Raw genomic sequence first — 22,438 nt, forward strand, 5'->3', positions numbered from 1 at the left:
CATACTATGAACATCAATATTTAGATGTATTTCATACTATAAACATCAATATTCAGATGTATTTCATACTATAAACATCAATATTTAGATTGTTTCATACTATGAACATCAATATTTAGACGTATTTCATACTATAAACATGAATATTTAAATGTATTTCATACTATAAACATCAATATTCAGATGTATTTCATACTATAAACATCAATATTTAGATGTATTTCATACTATAAACATCAATAGTTAGTTTAATTTTACTTTCAAGTGATTTCTGTCTAGTTATATTAATGTCCGTAGTTACACAATGAGCCATCTGTGCTCTGTCCACAACAGGTATCTAATTCCGGTTTCTAGCGTTGTAAGTCTGTAGAAAATGCCACTGAGATGGGGGACAACACGGTTTCTTCACTATTTATATATATAAATATAGATATAAATCCATATGAAAATTTAAATTAAACGGAACATTATATTTTTAAGGTAATGTTCCAGGAAATCTTTCCATCCATCCATCGCGGATGTATAAGTGGTAAAAATCGTAAAAGAAACCTTTTAATACGTCAACACGCATTGTGTAAATGTATTTTGAAAATTCCTGGTGCATCTTAAAGCACCAGAAATCTGTTTACTTCTGCAAGTTTTTAAGTGACTTTAATAAGTTAACACCAGAAAACACAGTTCTTCCTAACTGTCCAGGTTGTTGATGGATTAATGGTCTGTGCCATTCATATTCTCATAAAGTTTTAAAAGACGGTAAGTTTGTTTTTTGTTCTATAATTTCGCAATTCCACAATAAATTTGAAGTGGGAAGGCAAGAGGGAAGACTTCTAGTCACTCTCACTGTTAACTCTTGGGCTATCTACCCTTGTCTAATCGAATAATGAAGTTTGACTGTTACTTTAATAGTGTACCCACGACCTCCGATCGCAGACTAAAATGACTAAATCAGGTTGTGTACACTGTCTGTGGATAATATAAGGTGAGCTAACGATGACTAAATCAGGATGTGTACACTGTCTATAGATAATATAAGGTGAGCTAACGATGACTAAATCAGGATGTGTACACTGTCTGTGGATAATATAAGGTGAGCTAACAGTATATTAGAGCTGAGAACTTAGTTTGTTGTTCAATAGCAATTGCGCAATGGACTATCAGTGCCATGCTGAACGCAGAAATCGAACCCCAGATGTTTAGTATTAAAATTTATCAAGCTGAGAAAACAGAACTGCAATTACAAATTTTAGTATTTATTTCGAGGATTTTCAGAGTTAGTTTTGAGTCCCAATTTTAGTAGTCGGATCGTGATTTAAAGATGTAATAGTTGACACCAAATTTTAAGGACTGTGTCAGAGCAGAGATGTCATAACGATATAGGCCATGGGTGGGCACTCTCTTCTCCCTTACTGAATGTTTTACACACGTGCATGAATATATGATTAACTATGTTCAAAATACTTATATATATCTAAAAACAATAGTTCAATCAAAATAAGTGTAATAACGTAATAATATGAAAGGTAAAAGACACCCGGTTATTATTGTCTGTATTATTGCATTTATTAACTCATCGTTGATAGCATAAAATAACAGCCAACTTATTAAATAATACATCATGATCTTCATAAGCGGAAACGGAAATAAAAGAACATTTAATTATCTTCAGTGATGGTCAGGCTGACTATTAGTTTCGCTCTATGTGTAAAAGTTATTTATATCAGCAGTTAAAACTACTAAACTAAGAAAACTTGTAAATCATGTACATTACATTTGAACATCTTAATCAATTGGAAAGATGGTCAAGAAGGTGGTATATCTCCTGCCAAAAAGTGAGTGTCTGTAATACACTAGTTGTTCGTTTTATCAATTAATGAAGACAAATACAGAAGTTCTTTTGTTATTTTCAAGTTCTGTTCAACATTGAGAAGTTTCAGCCGTTTGCAGTCGACAGGAACTTTTGCTGGTTTATTTTTTCTAAAGGGGAGGGTCGATAGTGCTGGCAATCAGTCATAGAGATTATTTCATGTCTTCGTGTGGATGCAGCTTTAGAGAGTAGCCATTTTGGTAGAAAAACCTCTCATTCTGCTAATATGCTGAACTTGAAAAATAACAGGGCTCTTAAAGAGGGTTCCAGCCTTTGGTAAGCAGTTGTTAACGGAAGGCTATAATTGTAACGCGCGAGCGAGGCCAAAGGATAGGATAAGTATAGTCATATTGAAACTCCACTCTGCCATTACCAAGCAGAAAGAGAGCACACTGTTTGCGGGATAGCTATTAGATGACGCTGCACTAACCCATTATGTACATTTTTACAATTTCGAGAAGGCTACTTGTTTCGGATTTTTTAAAACGAACAGACGTGAGATATATAGAATTCTAATAAATCATTCTTTTGCCAGTTTAAATAACTACAAAGTTAGATTTTAAAAACTAAACTGCTCTGTCTGATTACGGATTTTCGTATGCTACTTAACAGCGACAATGGTTTAATTTGTGATACACATGTCAGATTGTAAAGGTACACCCAAACGGCTGTTACACGAACCACTGTACGGCTGTTACATGAACCACTGTACAAAAATATAATATCTATTAGTAGGTGCCATAGTGGGATGGAGGACCTGAGACCCACTCCCTTCCCCCATACTTTAAGTTTTTATCAGCTTGTAATATGAAACCAGACAGGTACTAACTATTGTAATATGAAACCAGACAGGTACTAACTACTGTAATATGAAACCAGACAGGTACTAACTACTGTAATATGAAACCAGACAGGTACTAACTACTGTAATATGAAACCAGACAGGTACTAACTATTGTAATATGAAACCAGACAGGTACTAACTACTGTAATATGAAACCAGACAGGTACTAACTACTGTAATATGAAACCAGACAGGTGCTAACTATCGTAATATGAAACCAGACAGGTACTAACTGTTGTAATATGAAATCAGACAGGTACTAACTACTGTAATATGAAACCAGACAGGTACTAACTACTGTAATATGAAACCAGACAGGTACTAACTACTCAACTTCCAATAAATTAACAAGGAAAGTTTCTTCAAACAAATAATTAAAATAGATAAACAAAACAGTTAAAAAATCTGGCTTACGTTTATATGTGGAACATAATGTTAATAGCTTACGTTTATATGTGGAACACAATGTTAATAGCTTACGTTTATATGTGGAACATAATGTTAATAGCTTACGTTTATATGTGGAACACAATGTTAATAGCTTACGTTTATATGTGGAACATAATGTTAATAGCTTACGTTTATATGTGGAACATAATGTTAATAGCTTACGTTTATATGTGGAACACAATGTTAATAGCTTACGTTTATATGTGGAACATAATGTTAATAGCTTACATTTATATGTGGAACACAATGCTAATAGCTTACGTTTATATGTGGAACACAATGCTAATAGCTTACGTTTATATGTGGAACACAATGCTAATAGCTTACGTTTATATGTGGAACATAATGTTAATAGCTTACGTTTATATGTGGAGCATAATGTTAATAGCTTACGTTTATATGTGGAACACAATGTTTTAGCTCATGTATATATGTCGAACACATTCTTAATAGCATATATTCGTATTTGAAATGTATTGCTAATTACAATGATTCGCTGTATTATTATCAAAGGTTCTCGATTTCACGGCATCACATACTCGTAGTAAACTTATAAAAGACTTATTTTCATTCACATGTGGCTAATTAGTACTTGGTATCTATAAATTTAGGCTTACAAAACGTCTCACTACTGGTGCGATCAGGCGAACTGGTTCAGTTAACGTTAAGTTGAGTTTGTACACAGATGAATGAATTGCTGACCATAACAATAAACATTCAATAAACAAAAAGAGAAAAAGAAAGAAACAAAAAACGGACAATTTTCTGTACCTGCAGACGTTGCTTGTTCGGTCTTTTCTGTGGCTTGTTGTTTGTTTGTTATTTGAATCTCGCACAAAACTACTCGAGGGCTATCTGCGCTAGCCGTCCCTAATTTAGTAGTGTAAGACTTAGAGGGAAGGCTGCTAGTCATCACACCCACCGCCAATTCTTGGGCTACTCTTTTACCAACGAATAGTGGGATTGACCGTAACATTATAACGCCCCCACGGCTGAAAGGGCGAGCATGTTTGGCGCGACGGGGATGCGAACCCTCAGATTACGAGTCGCACGCTTGACCATGCCGGACCGGGCAGTGTCTTTGTAAACAAAACTATTCATACATTAACCATTTTGTACCACACAAGTCACTTGTTGGCATGATCACGTATATGCGAATTCTAGTGTGTTGTAAGTACGTACGTTTATTATAGGCACGCTAATTTATGTTGATGGTTTATTTTACGTATAATACTTCAGAATACGGAATATATTGACAGAATATAATGAAAAGCAAACACACATGAGGACAAAATTGGGGGAGCCTTTCCACAGGAAAATCTCCTCACCTGATATTATATTAAAACAATCTTGGGAAACATGCAAAGAACTAATAACACAGAGATACATCACTTATTCCAGAAGCTCTTATCTTTTCGATGACAGTAATAGCTTATTTTTATATAGAAAAAACTACAATGAAAAAGTGTTTTTTTTTCAGCAAAAACAACCAAAAAACACGAGGAATTTCACGAGATCGCGTGTCCATTTTACCCAATAAGTTATTTTCAGCAATAAATATTTTGTAATTTGGTTGAAAGACAAATAAACGATAAATATTTCAAACCTAGATCACGGAAAGAACATTATTATTAGATCATAAATATTAACACCTGTTCAATGTAAATAAGGATTTTTATTAAAGTATACGTCTTAACACCTGTTCAGTCTAAATTAAGGTTTTTATTATAACATACATATTAACGCCCAAATCTAGCTATGCAATCACATATTTGTGTCAACTACTAAAAATAATATTGCCCTGTGTGAGTCTACTTTCTAAAACTCTGAGAAACGAGTCCAACAATAATTAAACAGAAACTCGCGTTAGCTGAAGAGCTGAAAACCATTTATATCTGCATGCAATTTCTTAAAGCTTGGACTGTCCAGTGAGGTTCGTTTACATATGTTATATACCAGATGTTTGTTAACTTTCAGAATACGTTTACGATTAGATTATGTACTATATGTCAATAAAGGACCACAGATGTACCAGATGTTTGTTAACTTTCAGAATACGTTTACGATTAGATTATGTACTATATGTCAATAAAGGACCACAAATGTACCAGATGTTTGTTAACTTTCAGAATACGTTTACAATTAGATTATGTACTATATGTCAATAAAGGACCACAGATGTACCAGATGTTTGTTAGCCTTTATAATAAGTTCATAATATGACTATGTACATTAACGGAACAGAGATATTATACCAGATGTCTGTTAAACTTTAGAATAAATTCGTAATTACGTACAATGAGATTGTCTGAGTTTGAGAAATATTCCGGCGATGATTGTAATTTAAACAGTGAAAAATGTACAAATAAATCACGTGTTTTGAAGATTTAAACGGCTTTTAAAAGTACGACTGAAGTGACACAGATGTACTACAACTAAAACCTTTCATATGCTATTCAGTTTCTAGTCACATCTGGTTGTTTTCACATACAGTGTTTTTTTCTTAGGATATTTTCTCTATTGTTTTATATTCTTATTAAGTTATCACAGTTTTCTTCCTTTTTTTATCAGAGTTTCTGGTCTATAACTCATTTCTTCACATTGTCTGTGAAGAATCCTGTCTCACGTTTTCTTAATTTTTGCTCATTTTTAATGTAAGCACTTTTTTTTTTTCCATAAGATTTGTTGTTATCACTTTCACCCCCATGTACATGTCCCATACCTCCTTTTTGTTTGTGTATTTGTTGTTCAGCACAAAACTGCACAATGAGTTGTGTTGTGCACTATCAGACTTACTGTTGAGTCACTGGAAGGGAGCGTACTCCCCTCTGTAACACTGCTGGGTGAACGTATCTGTAACGCTGCTGGGTGAACCTATCTGTAACGCTGCTGGGATAACGTATCTGTAACGCTGCTGGGTGAACGTATCTGTAACGCTGCTGGGTGAACGTATCTCCCACTCACTGAGACTTAGTCTTAGTCTCAAGAGAAGCAATATTAACCATATACGAGATTAAAACTATTTACTACTACAATCTATATTAAAACTATTTACTACTACGATCTATATTAAAACTATTTACTACTACGATCCATATTAAAACTATTTACTACTACGATCTATATTAAAACTATTTACTACTACGATCCATAATAAAACTATTTACTACTACGATCCATATTAAAACTATTTACTACTACGATCCATATTAAAACTATTTACTACTACGATCTATATTAAAACTATTTACTACTACGATCCATATTAAAACTATTTACTACTACGATCCTTAATAAAACTATTTACTACTACGATCCATATTAAAACTATTTACTACTACGATCCATATTAAAACTATTTACTACTACGATCTATATTAAAACTATTTACTACTACGATCCATATTAAAACTATTTACTACTACGATCTATATTAAAACTATTTACTACTACGATCCATATTAAAACTATTTACTACTACGATCTATATTAAAACTATTTACTACTACGATCCATATTAAAACTATTTACTACTACGATCTATATTAAAACTATTTACTACTACGATCTATATTAAAACTATTTACCACTACGATCTATATTAAAACTATTTACTACTACGATCTATATTAAAACTATTTACCACTACGATCTATATTAAAATTATTTACTACTACGATCCATATTAAAACTATTTACTACTACGATCCATATTAAAACTATTTACTACTACGATCTATATTAAAACTATTTACTACTACGATCTATATTAAAACTATTTACCACTACGATCTATATTAAAATTATTTACTACTACGATCCATATTAAAACTATTTACTACTACGATCCATATTAAAACTATTTACTACTATGATCCATATTAAAACTATTTACTACTACGATCTATGTTAAAACTATTTACTACTACGATCTATCTTAAAACTATTTACTACTACGATCTATATTAAAACTATTTACCACTACGATCTATATTAAAATTATTTACTACTACGATCCATATTAAAACTATTTACTACTACGATCCATATTAAAACTATTTACTACTACGATCTATATTAAAACTATTTACTACTACGATCTATATTAAAACTATTTACCACTACGATCTATATTAAAATTATTTACTATTACGATCCATATTAAAACTATTTACTACTACGATCCATATTAAAACTATTTACTACTACGATGCATATTAAAACTAGTTACTACTACGATCTATATTAAAACTATTTACTACTATGATCTATATTTAAACTATTTACTACTACGATCCATATTAAAACTATTTACTACTACGATCCATATTAAAACTATTTACTACTACGATCTATATTAAAACTATTTACTACTACGATCTATGTTAAAACTATTTACTACTACGATGAAAGAGCATTTTCATTTCAACTTTCCAAATGTGTCTTTTAGTTTTTCTCACATACTGAGCAAGGAACTCGGGGGGTGGGGGGGTTGATTCTCTATAAATATGTCAGTTTCTTGTTTTCTTGTACTTTATTAAAATTCATCTTTGTGATGCCCCACCTCTCCGGTGGCTCAGCATAAAGTCTGAGGGCTGATAACTCGCTAAATAAACATAGTTCAATGTATACTTTTGAGGGTACTAATAAATAAACAAACAATTATCTTCATCCTAAGCTTCATTTAATGAAGTGCTTGTTCTTGTCTTTCATACGATTATCAGTATTTAATTTTATAAGAATTTTTAGGTATGGCCTGGCATGGCTAGATGGTAAGGGCACTCGACTCATAATCTGAGGGTCGTGAGTTCGAATCCCCTTGACACCAAACATGCTCTCTCCTTTCAGCCGTGGGGGCGTTATAATGTGACGGTCAATCCCACTATTCGTTGGTTAAAGAGTAGCCCAAGAGTTGGCGGTAAGCGGTAATGACTGTCTTTCCTCTAGTCTTACACTCCTAAATTAGGGACTGCTAGCGCAGATAGCCCTCGTGTAGCTTTGCGCGAAATTCACAAACAAACAAATTTTAGGTTCTTATACTAACCTGAAAAGTTTCAGGTTTTCATAAAATTCATCCCTTAAGTTGCTCCTGTATCATTTATCTTAGAAACTTAAATAAATAAAAGTAAATAATCATACAACGACAACAAGAATTCTTGAAGGAGTTACATTTCGATGTTTAACGCCCTCAGAGTTCCTTTGTAACATACTTAGTTGTTTTTTTAAAGTCACTATCACTGACGTGATTGTTATTAACCTGATTGAATTTATAATTTAAAATTTATTACTTTATAATTTGAAGAGTCTGTCTATGGTTCGCTACAACACTTCCAACAAATTTAATTTTACCCAACGCTTCACACATTCCTTCATTATTAGAAGTAAAATAAACCGTTATGTAGTTTAAGATAGCGTTAAGACTACAAATTATCTGGGCACATCCTACAGAAAATGAATACTTTTGTCGTATCACTATAACCTGTAATGTCTGACAATAACTTATGTCCTTCTTTTGTAATTGTGGGCAAAGTTGACAATCAACTGCTGTGAAACCAACAATTACTATCATCTGTGAGGGCACAGTGCTGTTTCTAACTGAGTTAGGGTCGCCCTCGAGTGGCGGTCGTGGTGATTTCCATTATTTCTTGGAAGCTGTAAGACTCGCGAAACGTGTGTTAAGTTCTTAGTAGATATTTCGGTAAAAATAGGTTGTTGTGTCTCTAGAATCACCAGTGAACCCGAGGTATTATTTGTCACATCTGTTATCTCCCTACTCGAGGTGACAAGAGATATCCTACTGTGATAAGCTGTTTTCCTATTGCCTGTCTAACGTTTGATGGACAGAAGCCAGGTTGGGCTCATTCTATCTGTTTGTCTTTTAAAGTCTCATGAGTAACTTCTTTGTAGCATCCACACGTATTTACATAGTTATTTAGATTAAGTTTACGCCAAACGATGTACGTAGACTTTACAGAAATTATACAACAGTCAGTTTGAGGCAGCTTTCAAAGAAAGAACGTGATGGTTTATTTCTGTTGTGCCGTCTTCAAACACGCAAACAACTTCTGATACATTTCTCGTCTATTATACACACGAATTTCAGTAAGAAACAAACAAAATATAAGTATATTTCCACTACGTAAAAATATACAGTGTTTTAGTGTTGAAAAAAAATTTGCTGAAAAGTGTATATTCTTTGTAACCTTGTTTTGCCTTCAACTTCAACATAAAACTTAAACTGAATCACCATACGAAAGATTAGAATGTACGTTACTTTGCTCTCTGCATTGCCCTGTATAGAGATCAGTTAGCAGTTCAATTCTTCGTATCGTGTTTACTTGCTTTCGGTGTGAAAACCTTGTATCGTCACACCAAACATGCTCGTCCTTTCAGCCGTGGGAGCGTTATAACGTAACGGTCAATCTCACTATTCGTTGGTAGGAGAGTAGCTCAAGAGTTGGCGGTCGGTGGTGATGACTAGTTGCCTTCCCTCCAGTCTTGCACTGTTAAATTATGGACGACTAGCACAGATGGCCCTCGTGTAGCTTCGAGTGAAATTCAAAACAAACCAAAACCACTTAAAGATAGTTGTGCCTTCATGAGAATTTCTGGTGAAAACGTTCTTAAAATGGAAAAAGTCGCAGTTATGTTGATTTAAGACCAGCTTAACCGTAGCAGTCACGTGACTTTCTTGGATTCTCAGCGGTTTCTTATCGTCAGGACTTGTAACCATTCCTAACATATCGGTTACAATAGCCCGCGTGCAGCTTTGCGCGAAATTTAACCAAACCTTGTATCGTTGAAAAACATATTTAGGAATCTTTTACTCTTAATATGCCTTCAATTCAATTCCCTTTCGCCTTCCGCTAGTACAGCGGCAAATATACAGATTTACAACGCTAAAATCAGGGGTTCGATTCCCCTCGGTGAGCTCAGCAGATATATCAATGTGGCTTTGCTATAAGAAAAACACGCACACACAATTTCCTTTTTTATGAGATTATTTCCGTACATCATATAAAAAGAATCGAATCCATGGTAAAATAAAATATAAAAATTGATTCACCATTAAATATTATCTCATGGAAAATAGTTTGATTTGAGAGGAAGAAGAAGAGAGGGAGAAGAAAAGAGGCAGAAGTCTGTCAACTGGTCAGATACAAGAATAGGGTTAACAATAGAACGACACGTGGGATTTAACAATAGCTAACTATAGAAGTACTCGATAAGATCTGAGTGCAGATTAACTTAGGTATTATTTGTTTAATTTTGAGGCAAAGCTACTCAAAGACTATCTTGATGTTTTTGTTGTTTTTTTTTAATTTCGCACAAAGCTACTCGAGGGCTATCTGTGCTAGCCGTCCCTAATTTAGCAGTGTAAGACTAGAGGGAAGGCAGCTAGTCATCACTACCCACAGCCAACTCTTGGGCTATCTGTGCTAGCCGTCCCTAATTTAGCAGTGTAAGACTAGAGGGAAGGCAGCTAGTCATCACTACCCACAGCCAACTCTTGGGCTGTCTGTGCTAGCCGTTCCTAATTTAGCAGTGTAAGACTAGAGGGAAGGGAGCTAGTCATCACCACCCACAGCCAACTCTTGGGCTAATCTTTTACCAACGAATAGTGGGATTGACCGTCACATTATAACGCCCCCACGGCTGAAAAGGCGAGCATGTTTGGCGCGACGGGGATGCGACCCTTAGATTACGAGTCGCACGCCTTAACACGCTTGGCCGTGTCGGGCCTAACTATCTTGAAGTGATGAACTAAAGGGAAAGCACCTAGTTAAAACATCGTCCAACCTTAGACTAATCTTTAACAACGAATAGTGGGACTGATCGTAGCATTATAGCGCCCATGATGCGCATGTTCGCCAATGGGTTTTGATCTCGCGATGATAACTAACAGGTCATGTCAGAACCGGAGAGTAAGAAAGATAAGATCAATGTTTCATGGGCTGTGAGAAAACCATAAAGAAACTTGGTAAGTGATGAGAAGAGGATAATATATGGAGCAGAATAAGAGCTGATTGGAGAGTTAAAAACCCCATAAGGAGCAGACAATAGCTGGTTGGAGAGTAAAAATGTTACGAAAAAGATGAAAATGTTGGCTGAAGTGTAGAAACAATGTTAACAAGAACTGACGAAGTTTACAAGGATGATACTGAACTCTCAAAAGGTAAAAAAGTTAAATAATAAGATATTAAAATTTCAAACAAAAATGATTAAGTCTGTGTGTTACAGGATACTGTTATGCAAATTACTCAGCCTAGTCATATTAGTGATACGTTAGTTGAGTAACTTCACGCTGATCTCGCTTGTGAAACTTCACTCAGAGAAGGAACTTTTCATCATTCCTCAAACGCTACTACAATAATATTTTGCTACATTTAGCTTTTTAACATGGCTTCGTATATCTGCAGAGTGCTGTCATTCTATTCCTAGGCTTACCTTTTGTTACAAAATGTGGGAACCCGTGTCTGACTGGGCTTAACTTTTTTTACAAAATGTGGGAGCCCAGATCTAACTAGGCGTAACTTTTGTGGCAAAATGTGGGCTTCCAGGTCCAACCTAAAGTAAAACGTAGGCATGATGTCACACAACCAAGTAAACAAAATAATTACTTCGAAGACTACTTTGTCTAACCGTATTGTAAACCGTGTTATTCTGTCTTTTTGTAGCATCTTCGACAGCTGAGTCAGTTTACGTCAGTATCAGTAGGTATTTATCTTTATGTAAGTAAACCAACAACCTATATCTTCATCTTTTATTTGATTGTTCTAAAACATCACGCAGCAGTGGAAGCACAGAACGTATCAAAAGACGCTATAACAGAACTTTCTTTAAAAATGCCAATCATTTCTGGAAACGTTCATAATTAAAACGTTTGCACCTAATTTATGTTCTTAGGAGAAGAAAGCTTTGTATAAGTTAAAATTAACAGTTACATTATAGTTAATTAACTCGAATAAAGCTTGGGATTCATAGTTTTCGGGAAGTATTAGTTATGGGCAATATATATATATATATTCGTTTATTAAATTAGGACATCTATATAGAAAAATAACCATTTTTTCTAAACTACTCGCAAGCAAAAGTACAATTACTTTAAATGACTCAAAGGAAGATACTTAGATACTTCCACAACTAGTGAATAATTTAAAACCAAATAATAGTCGAGTCCTCGAATTCCACCAGGTGTTCTAAAGACGATATTTTTCATTCACCCCTTAGACACATAGCATCTGCTTGTGGACCTCCAACAGAAGGTATATCATAAGGTTAGGATATATTGTCTTAACTTAGACCATGTTTGTTTAAACAGGACAAATAATGTCTCGAATCTGCTTAACCATAATCCTGTTCTGTTGCAATGGATGTTGGTTAGTTAAATACCCGGATTGAAGAAAGTGCAGATTGGGTTATAACCACGATAAGAGAAAACAGAGGTGACTTAGAACCTTTAAGTAACTCAGTTGGTTGGTTCAATAAGTTCTGAGATTTTTATTAAGTAATAGGTACGTAAGATTTAAATAGGTGTCTTACAATGAAATTAAAGAAATATCAAGGGAGAATAAATTAGCGATAGTCTTAGCTGTAATAGCTATGAATATACTTAATTATTTAAATAGGTGTCTTACAATGAAATTAAAGGTATGTCAACGGAGAATAAATTAGTGGTAGTCTTAGCTATAATAGCTATGAATATACTTAATTATTTAAATAGGTGTCTTACAATGAAATTAAAGGTATGTCAACGGATAATAAATTAGCGGTAGTCTTAGCTGTAATAGCTATGAATATACTTAATTATTTGAAAACAGGAGTAAATATGGGACCATCAATCTGGTACAGATTTATAGATGACGTATTTGGAGAGTGGCCCACTAATTCAGAGTCACTTATTAATTTCTACGAGTGGCCCCTCTAGTGGTACAGCGGTATGTCGGCAGACTTACACTGCTAGAAATCTGGTTTCGATACCCGTTGTGAGCATAACACAAATAGCCAATTGTGTAGCTTTGCGCTTAATTCCAAACAATGAGTGGCTGAAACGCACGTCTATCCATCCATAAAACTCACACTAGTGTATGCCACGCCAGATATAAATTTAACATTTTTAATTAGATATCGCTCATTAGTGGTATTATTAAGAAGTTAGCTACTAGAGATATATCCACTCATAGCATCCACCTGCAAGCGTAATTATTGGTTACCTTCATTTGTAACAAGAAAGTACAGAAGGAGGCTTGGGAGAATTTATCTACGAGACTGTACAAAACATAAGCGATTTTGCTGGACGAAAACGAAACATACATTTTCCCTGAAACCATGGAAATAAATAAAGCTCATGTCACTTGGGTGATACAATAAATAAGTAATAATATTACTGACGAACTGACGACAGTAATTACAACATCAGTATTAAATAGTACTGTAGTACCCAAACCAGACATTATTAATAAGAAATTCAGCATATAAAAAAGAAACACAAAGGTAACGGCACGGCCGCTTAATATGGACAACATGATCAGGGACACTGGACGAACGGTTTTAATAAGTAACTTGAGCGAGACGTACGGTAGAAACCTAACGACCCGTACATGGTAGAGTATTGAAGATGTACATGACAACTAACAAGTCTGTAGAAACAGTGCTATTTCTGAACATTATAGAAACGGACATGGAATAGAACAAGCAAATAACGTTTTATCGGATATAAGGATCTTATCTAAATAACGGTTATTTGACCGAAAAATTAAAATAATCCATTTTAATAAATATAAAAATAAATTTGAAATAAACAAGTATAAAGACTGGCCTCCAGTATACAGATGTTAGGTGTATTCTGTAGATTGAATCTGTTTTAACTGTGACAGTTTGAATAATTAATATGTATATATATATACACACACACACATTAACACTGCAGTGTGTTTGTATTTATATAATAGGATAGATCTGTAGATATGCTTTAGAAAAAAGGTTGAAGTTTTTATATTATATATAGTTAACGTGTTCTTTTCTTAATCCTGCAGTTTTAACAGTTAACCTGTTGCTTTACAAATATTGTTTGAACAGTTTAACTTCAATAATGTTTAATATTATTTTTTACGAGTTATAGCTTTCACAACCAGGAATAATATATTGAAAAACAGGGAGGGCGTTTCTATCATTTTCGAGTACACCTGAGTGATAGCAACAGACGCCAAAAATTCCTACCAGTTGTAAAAAATATTCTTCCCTGCTGTAAAAGTCGTAACGTGAAGTAAAATTATACTTATAATAAGAAAGTGAGTTCAACATCAAGTGAGTAACGTTTAATAACATTTGTAATGTGTTGCTAACCTTTTGGACACAGGTATTAATGCCGGACGACTGTGTTCCAACAAAAACAACTGGATTAGTAAACGTGTACGTTATCGACAGCTTTTTACGAAACAGAAATAGCAAAATATTAAGCAAATAATGATCCATTTTGGAGTTATATTTCGTTATTTTACTTGGCTTAATATATATATTTAGTTATAAACTTAATTTTGCGTTAAACAAGTTAGGAATAATAACATCAGTAACCTGGGTGATTATAGCTAGCTTTAGGCCTACGGTATATGTTATGTTACACGTTATGCTTATGGGTTTGAACACTGTGCAATTTTCAACGTTGTACTTAGCCTAACTGGATATGTGATTTATAAAACATATAAATAACGATTTCTTACAATAAAATAAAATAGTAAAATAACTGAAAGAAGTGCATACATTTCTACCTTAGGTCTACGTTTCTTCGAACTGATGGCAATCGCCGGGAGAAAAAACGCGTCTACACTTCCTTCGTCACAGTAAGTATGATAGTAAAGACACCAAAACAAAGCGTTTCTAGGATGGTGAAAAAAAGACGTCATCTGAGACCAGCCTCAAATTTTACAAAGTTCAGATAGAAAACAATAAAGACGACTAGAACAGTGCACGGGCAGGACGTAAAGGAACGCACAAGTGATGGGTGAGACTAAATGTTTTACATATCTAAAAATATGAATGAAAGGTAAGAAGAACAAATAAAACAGTATAAGGTCAGAGTGGGGTAGGACGAAGAACAAATAAAACTGTATAAGGTCAGAGTGAGGTAGGAATAATAATAAATTAAACTGCATAAAGTCAGAGTGGGGTAGGAAGAAGAACAAATAAAACTGTATAAGGTCAGAGTGAGGTAGGAATAATAATAAATAAAACACTATAAGGTCAGAGTGGGGTAGGAAAAAGAACAAATAAAACTGTATAAGGTTAGAGTGATGTAGGAAGAAGAACAAATAAAACTGTATAAGGTCAAAGTGGGGTAGGAAGAAGAACAAATAAAACTGTATAAGGTCAGAGTGAGGTAGGAATAATAATAAATTAAACTGCATAAAGTCAGAGTGGGGTAGGAAGAAGAACAAATAAAACTGTATAAGGTCAGAGTGAGGTAGGAATAATAATAAATAAAACACTATAAGGTCAGAGTGGGGTAGGAAGAAGAACAAATAAAACTGTATAAGGTCAGAGTGAGGTAGGAATAATAAAAAATAAAACACTATAAGGTCAGAGTGGGGTAGGAAAAAGAACAAATAAAACTGTATAAGGTCAGAGTGAGGTAGGAATAATAATAAATAAAACACTATAAGGTCAGGGTGGGGTAGGAAAAAGAATAAATAAAACACTATAAGGTCAGAGTGGGGTAGGAAAAAGAACAAATAAAACTGTATAAGGTTAGAGTGATGTAGGAAGAAGAACAAATAAAACTGTATAAGGTCAAAGTGGGGTAGGAAGAAGAACAAATAAAACTGTATAAGGTCAGAGTGAGGTAGGAATAATAATAAATTAAACTGCATAAAGTCAGAGTGGGGTAGGAAGAAGAACAAATAAAACTGTATAAGGTCAGAGTGAGGTAGGAATAATAATAAATAAAACACTATAAGGTCAGAGTGGGGTAGGAAGAAGAACAAATAAAACTGTATAAGGTCAGAGTGAGGTAGGAATAATAAAAAATAAAACACTATAAGGTCAGAGTGGGGTAGGAAAAAGAACAAATAAAACTGTATAAGGTCAGAGTGAGGTAGGAATAATAATAAATAAAACACTATAAGGTCAGGGTGGGGTAGGAAAAAGAATAAATAAAACAGTATAAGGTCAGAGTGGGGTAGGAAGAAGAACAAATAAAACTGTATAAGGTCAGAGTGAGGTAGGAATAATAATAAATAAAACACTATAAGGTCAGAGTGGGGTAGGAAAAAGAACAAATAAAACTGTATAAGGTTAGAGTGGGGTAGGAAGAAGAACAAATAAAACTGTATAAGGTCAGAGTGGGGTAGGAAGAAGAACAAATAAAACTGTATAAGGTCAGAATGAGGTAGAATAATAATAAATAAAACACTATAAGGTCAGAGTGGGGTAGGAAAAAGAACAAATAAAACTGTATAAGGTTAGAGTGGGGTAGGAAGAAGAACAAATAAAACTGTATAAGGTCAGAGTGGGGTAGGAAGAAGAACAAATAAAACTGTATAAGGTCAAAGTGAGCTAGAAATAATAATAAATAAAACAATATAAAGTCAGAGTGGGGTAGGAAGAACAAATAAAACAGTATAACGTCGGAGTGAGGCAGGAATAATAATAAATAAAACTGAATAAGGTCAGAGTGGGGTAGGAATAATAATAAATTAAACTGTATAAAGTCAGAGTGGGGTAAAAAGAAGAACAAATAAAACTGTATAAGGTCAGAGTGAGGTAGGAATAATAATAAATAAAACACTATGAGGTCAGAGTGGGGTAGGAAAAAGAACAAATAAAACTGTATAAGGTTAGAGTGGGGTAGGAAGAAGAACAAATAAAACTGTATAAGGTCAGAGTGGGGTAGGAAGAAGAACAAATAAAACTGTATAAGGTCAAAGTGATCTAGAAATAATAATAAATAAAACAATATAAAGTCAGGGTGGGGTAGGAAGAACAAATAAAACAGTATAAGGTCGGAGTGAGGCAGGAATAATAATAAATGAAACTGAATAAGGTCAGAGTGGGGTAGGAATAATAATAAATTAAACTGTATAAAGTCAGAGTGGGGTAAAAAGAAGAACAAATAAAACTGTATAAGGTCAGAGTGGGGTAGGAATAATAATAAATAAAACCATAAAAGTCAGAGTGGGGTAGGAAGAAGAACAAATAAAGCAGTATAAGGTCGGAGTGAGGCAGGAATAATAATAAATAAAACACTATAAGGCAGAGTGGGGTAGGAAAAAGAACAAATAAAACTGTATAAGGTCAGAGTGGGGTAGGAAGAAGAACAAATAAAACTGTATAAGGTCAGAGTGAGGTAGGAATAATAATAAATAAAACCATAACAGTCAGAGTGGGGTAGGAAGAAGAACAAATAAAACAGTATAAGGTCGGAGTGAGGCAGGAATAATAATAAATAAAACTGTATAAGGTCAGAGTGGGGTAGGAAGAAGAACAAATAAAACTGTATAAGGTCAGAGTGAGGTAGGAATAATAATAAATAAAACCATAAAAGTCAGAGTGGGGTAGGAAGAAGAACAAATAAAACAGCATAAGGACAGAGTGAGATAGGAAGAAGAACAAATAAAACAGTATAAGGACAGAGTGAGATAGGAAGAAGAATAAATAAAACTGTATAAGGTAAGATTGGGGTAGGAAGAAAAACAAATAAAACAGTATCAGGTGAGAGTGGGGTAGGAATAAAGTAGAACAAATAAAACAATATAAGGTCAGAGTGGGGTAGGAAGAAGAACAAATAAAACTGTATGAGGTCAGAGTGAGGTAGGAAGAAGATCAAATAAAACAGCATAAGGACAGAGTGAGGTAGGAAGAAGAACAAATAAAACAGTATAAGGTCGGAGTGGGGTAGGAAGAAGAACAAATAAAACAGTATAAGGTCGGAGTGAGGCAGGAATAATAATAAATAAAACTGTATAAGGTCAGAGTGGGGTAGGAAGAAGAACAAATAAAACTGTATAAGGTCAGAGTGAGGTAGGAATGATAATAAATAAAACCATAAAAGTCAGAGTGGGGTAGGAAGAAGAACAAATACAACAGCATAAGGACAGAGTGAGATAGGAAGAAGAACAAATAAAACAGCATAAGGACAGAGTGAGATAGGAAGAAGAATAAATAAAACTGTATAAGGTAAGATTGGGGTAGGAAGAAAAACAAATAAAACAGTATCAGGTGAGAGTGGGGTAGGAATAAAGTAGAACAAATAAAACAATATAAGGTAAGAGTGGGATAGGAAGAAGAACAAATAAAACAGTATAAGGTCAGAGTGAGGTAGAAATAATAATAAATAAAATTATAAGGTCAGAGTGGGGTAGGAAAAAGAACAAATAAAACTGTATAAGGTCAGAGTGAGGCAGGAATAATAATAAATAAAACAGTATAAGGTGAGAGCGAGGTAGGAAGAAGAACAAATAAAACTGTATAAGGTCAAAGTGGGGTAGGAAGAAGAACAAATAAAACTGTATAAGGTCAGAGTGAGGTAGGAATAATAATAAATTAAACTGCATAAAGTCAGAGTGGGGTAGGAAGAAGAACAAATAAAACTGTATAAGGTCAGAGTGAGGTAGGAATAATAATAAATAAAACACTATAAGGTCAGAGTGGGGTAGGAAGAAGAACAAATAAAACAGTATAAGGTGAGAGCGAGGTAGGAAGAAGAACAAATAAAACTGTATAAGTTCAGAGTGGGATAGGAAGAATAATTAAAACTGTATAAAGTCAGAGTGGGATAGGAAGAAGAACAAATAAAACAGCATAAGGTCAGAGTGGGATAGGAAGAATAATAAATAAAACACTATAAGGTCAGAGTGGGGTAGGAAGAATAATTAAAACTGTATAAGGTCAGAGTGGGGTAGGAAGAATAATTAAAACTGTATAAGGTCAGAGTGGGGTAGGAAGAAGATCAAATGAAACAGTATAAGTTCAGAGTGGGATAGGAAGAATAATAAATAAAACACTATAAGGTCAGAGTGGGGTAGGAAGAATAATTAAAACTGTATAAGGTCAGAGTGGGGTAGGAAGAATAATTAAAACTGTATAAGGTCAGAGTGGGGTAGGAAGAATAATTAAAACTGTATAAGGTCAGAGTGGGGTAGGAAGAAGAACAAATAAAACTGTATAAGGTCAGAGTGGGGTAGGAAGAAGAACAAATAAAACAGTGTGAGGTACGAATGGGGTAGGAAGAAGAACAAATAAAACAGTGTGAGGTACGAGTAAGGTAGGAAGAAGAACAAATAAAGCAGTATAAGGTCAGAGTGGAGTAGGAAGAAGATCTGCGAGATCTAAAAAGATTTAACTAGAAATTACGATGGGAAACTGTTAAATATATTCAGGTAAGGAGTAAGAAAAATGTTTGATGTAAGTCAAGTTTTGTGTGAAGTGAAACAAACGAAAGTGAAACATAACAGAGACGAACGTAATATATGAGTGGAAAGAATACAATAGAATATAAAGGAACTAATGAGAAAGATTGATTGTAGAACAATAAACGTTACCTGATAAAATACCTGGAATGTTAATATTGTAGTTTTGTTTTGTACTCGTATAAGTGGATTTCTTGAACAGATTATATCGGAATATTCATGTAATTCTTGAAAATCAAGTTAATACAGATAGAGTGCAGCTATGAAAGATTTATGTTATAGTGTTAATAAAATAATTTCGATACCTTGTGCTCGAACGAGAATTGTTCATTTTGATTCGTATACACTTTTGTCGGAGATAAGTCCAGTTGCAGGCATATTTTAATTATTTAAGATGTTCCTTACAAGCAATAGCCAGAAATACTAACTAAATCTTCAATGATACCGTTTTCTATTCTATTTTTCCCGAAATTTGAATACCAGTGTTTGTACAGAAATGGATAAGTTGTAACAAACCATCGTTCTGTAATGTTGTGCATCTTAGGATTGTATTAAAAATAAAACCAGTCATGATTGTAACTAGCGCCTCCTAACGGTGGACAAATGCTCTGGCGAATAGGAGTTACTTGTTTATTCGGCGTTAATGACAAACAGGCAAAAGTTACTGAAGTTGGAAGACCTAATCTCATGACATCCTAGCAGAAATGGCAGGTCGCGAATTCTAAGCTTTAAAAGTGAACGTAATGTTATATCAATTTGTAGTGTATTTAATATCCACTGTTACAGAGCAGTGGAGTGAAAACTAGAGACCAATACTCGAGTCTGTACCTGAGCTGGTTGGAATACTTGGTGACCAGACAGAAACGCTGGGTATAGTCCTGTTCGGTCTCAGTTTTGAATTTTTCCAAACCTTCGAGAAACGACATAGAACGACGTGTCTTTAGTTACTGACATTTGTGAAACATGTTTAGAGTTAATTTCTATATCTCTTATCAAAAGTTGATTTTAATTTCTAGAGGCCAACTGGCATGGGTTCGAATCTCACGTAGTCTTAGGTTGTTTTATTTCAAAAAATAATTATTAGAGGAAAAGAGAATTTTAAGGCAAGTACGGAATTATTCTAGGCCTTCGGTAGATGAGCATAACTCTACTCCCCAATTTCTTTTTACAGAATTCATTGTAAACATACAAACTATGTAAAAGTTGCTATTGTTTCAAGTGTAATGTACAACTCTATAAGAATTATTCTTGTTACAAGTGTAATGTTAACACTCAAACCTTTAACGATTCTTCCTACGTTAACAGGTCTTATGTTTTCCGATTCGCTGTTGCTTTCAGCTTACAAATAAATAATATTTTATTTAAATATAAAGTATCGCTTATCTGAAGCGCCCTCAGTTTACTGTTTAGGGTGAGGTAACTAACTAGTCGTTATGAGCCATTGGATTCTACTATTTCTCTCCTCTCTTTACTCCCCCCTCCCCCCCACTAAGTACAAACCTTAATGGCGTCCTTAGCCGGAGAGACTGGGCGTCTCCTTTATAATTTGACAGGTCAGTGGGCCGGGCTAGACAAAATAGGCGGTACTAAGGCGTGATCTTCATAGTGAAGTACAGTAAAGAGACCTTGAATGGTTGCTATGGGCCTTGAAGCATCAGTGTAGAAGCCTCAGCGTGGGACGATTTACGTTTTCTAGCTGTGACAGATGTAAAAACTGTTTATTTTCGCAGCTAGAATGTTGCTGACTGAAGCTAAGCCAGCTAAATGAGAGACATGAAGAATACGCTGTGAAAAGTTCTACCAGTCGGTAACGAACGCCACTTTTTAATGCTGTTTATTGAACTTCCAAGTTTCGATATATTCTTTTGTCAACAGTTCTACAAATGAACGCTCCTTGAGCTATACTTTGAATAATAAATATACATTGCATTCAATGCATCTGAACCAATTATAAACTGCAAGTTTTCACATGACGTAAAATGTTTTATATTTAATGGAGTTCGTTATAAAGAATAATTTCCCAGGTTACAAAAATAAAAATATAGCAACAGTTAATTGAAATAGATTTCTTAGTCCCTAGTATTTAAAGAGTATTGAAATAGGAAAATAAAAAAAACAATATATTTAATAAAACTCAACGATAACCATAAATTAACTTTTTATATAAAGTATGAAAATATTTATTCTACATCACAGTAAATATGAAACCTTAAAACCTCATGTGTGGTTTAAATGGCTAATTCAAACATTTTAGTGGTAAAAAAATATTACTTTAAACATTTGTTTATAACTTGTCTGCTTAGCAACTCGAAATTAATTCATGCCTCATCTGGAAGGTGCTGCCCTCTTTCGTTAAAACATCCGTACTGGACTAATCTTTATAACGTCGATAGACAGTCTTTACGAAAGACCTGAAGCACAAATTACTGGGAGACTTTTGTGTTAAAGTTCCAAATAATTAGAAAATACAAATAATTCTTTTAGATGGTACTTTATTGTGTATTGTGTATAAATGCGGTATGTTTAATATTGATTTTGACGAGTGATGATTTGTTGAACAAATCCTTTCATTTCTGATATGACATTCACTGAAGACGCACGTTTGTTGTTTAATCAAGTGATTTCAACATTGTTGACCAGAACAAAACACAATACGTAAAGATTGTTTAATTAGAAGTGTTTTAAAGATGACTTACTTTAGAAGTGTTTTAAAGATGACTTTCATTAGAAGTGTTTTAAATATGACTTACTTTAGAAGTGTTTTAAATATGACTTTCATTAGAAGTGTTTTAAATATGACCTTCATTAGAATTGTTTTAAAGATGACTTTCATTAGAAGTGTTTTAAATATGACCTTCATTAGAATTGTTTTAAAGA

At 33.9% G+C, this 22,438-nt stretch overlaps 1 long non-coding RNA gene across 1 annotated transcript in view; it reads left to right on the forward strand.

Annotated features, from left to right (window-relative positions):
- The window catches only part of LOC143245339 (uncharacterized), a 72,375-nt gene extending 52,946 nt beyond the window's left edge, over nt 1-19,429 (forward strand). The window contains exon 3 of the long non-coding RNA XR_013025578.1: nt 14,932-19,429. This is a non-coding gene — a long non-coding RNA (uncharacterized LOC143245339). The remainder of the gene's footprint in view (nt 1-14,931) is intronic.
- The last annotated feature ends 3,009 nt before the right edge of the window (nt 19,430-22,438 follow it).

Source organism: Tachypleus tridentatus, chromosome 2 (assembly GCF_004210375.1).
Source record: "Tachypleus tridentatus isolate NWPU-2018 chromosome 2, ASM421037v1, whole genome shotgun sequence".
NCBI classification, from domain to species: Eukaryota; Metazoa; Arthropoda; class Merostomata; order Xiphosura; family Limulidae; genus Tachypleus; species Tachypleus tridentatus.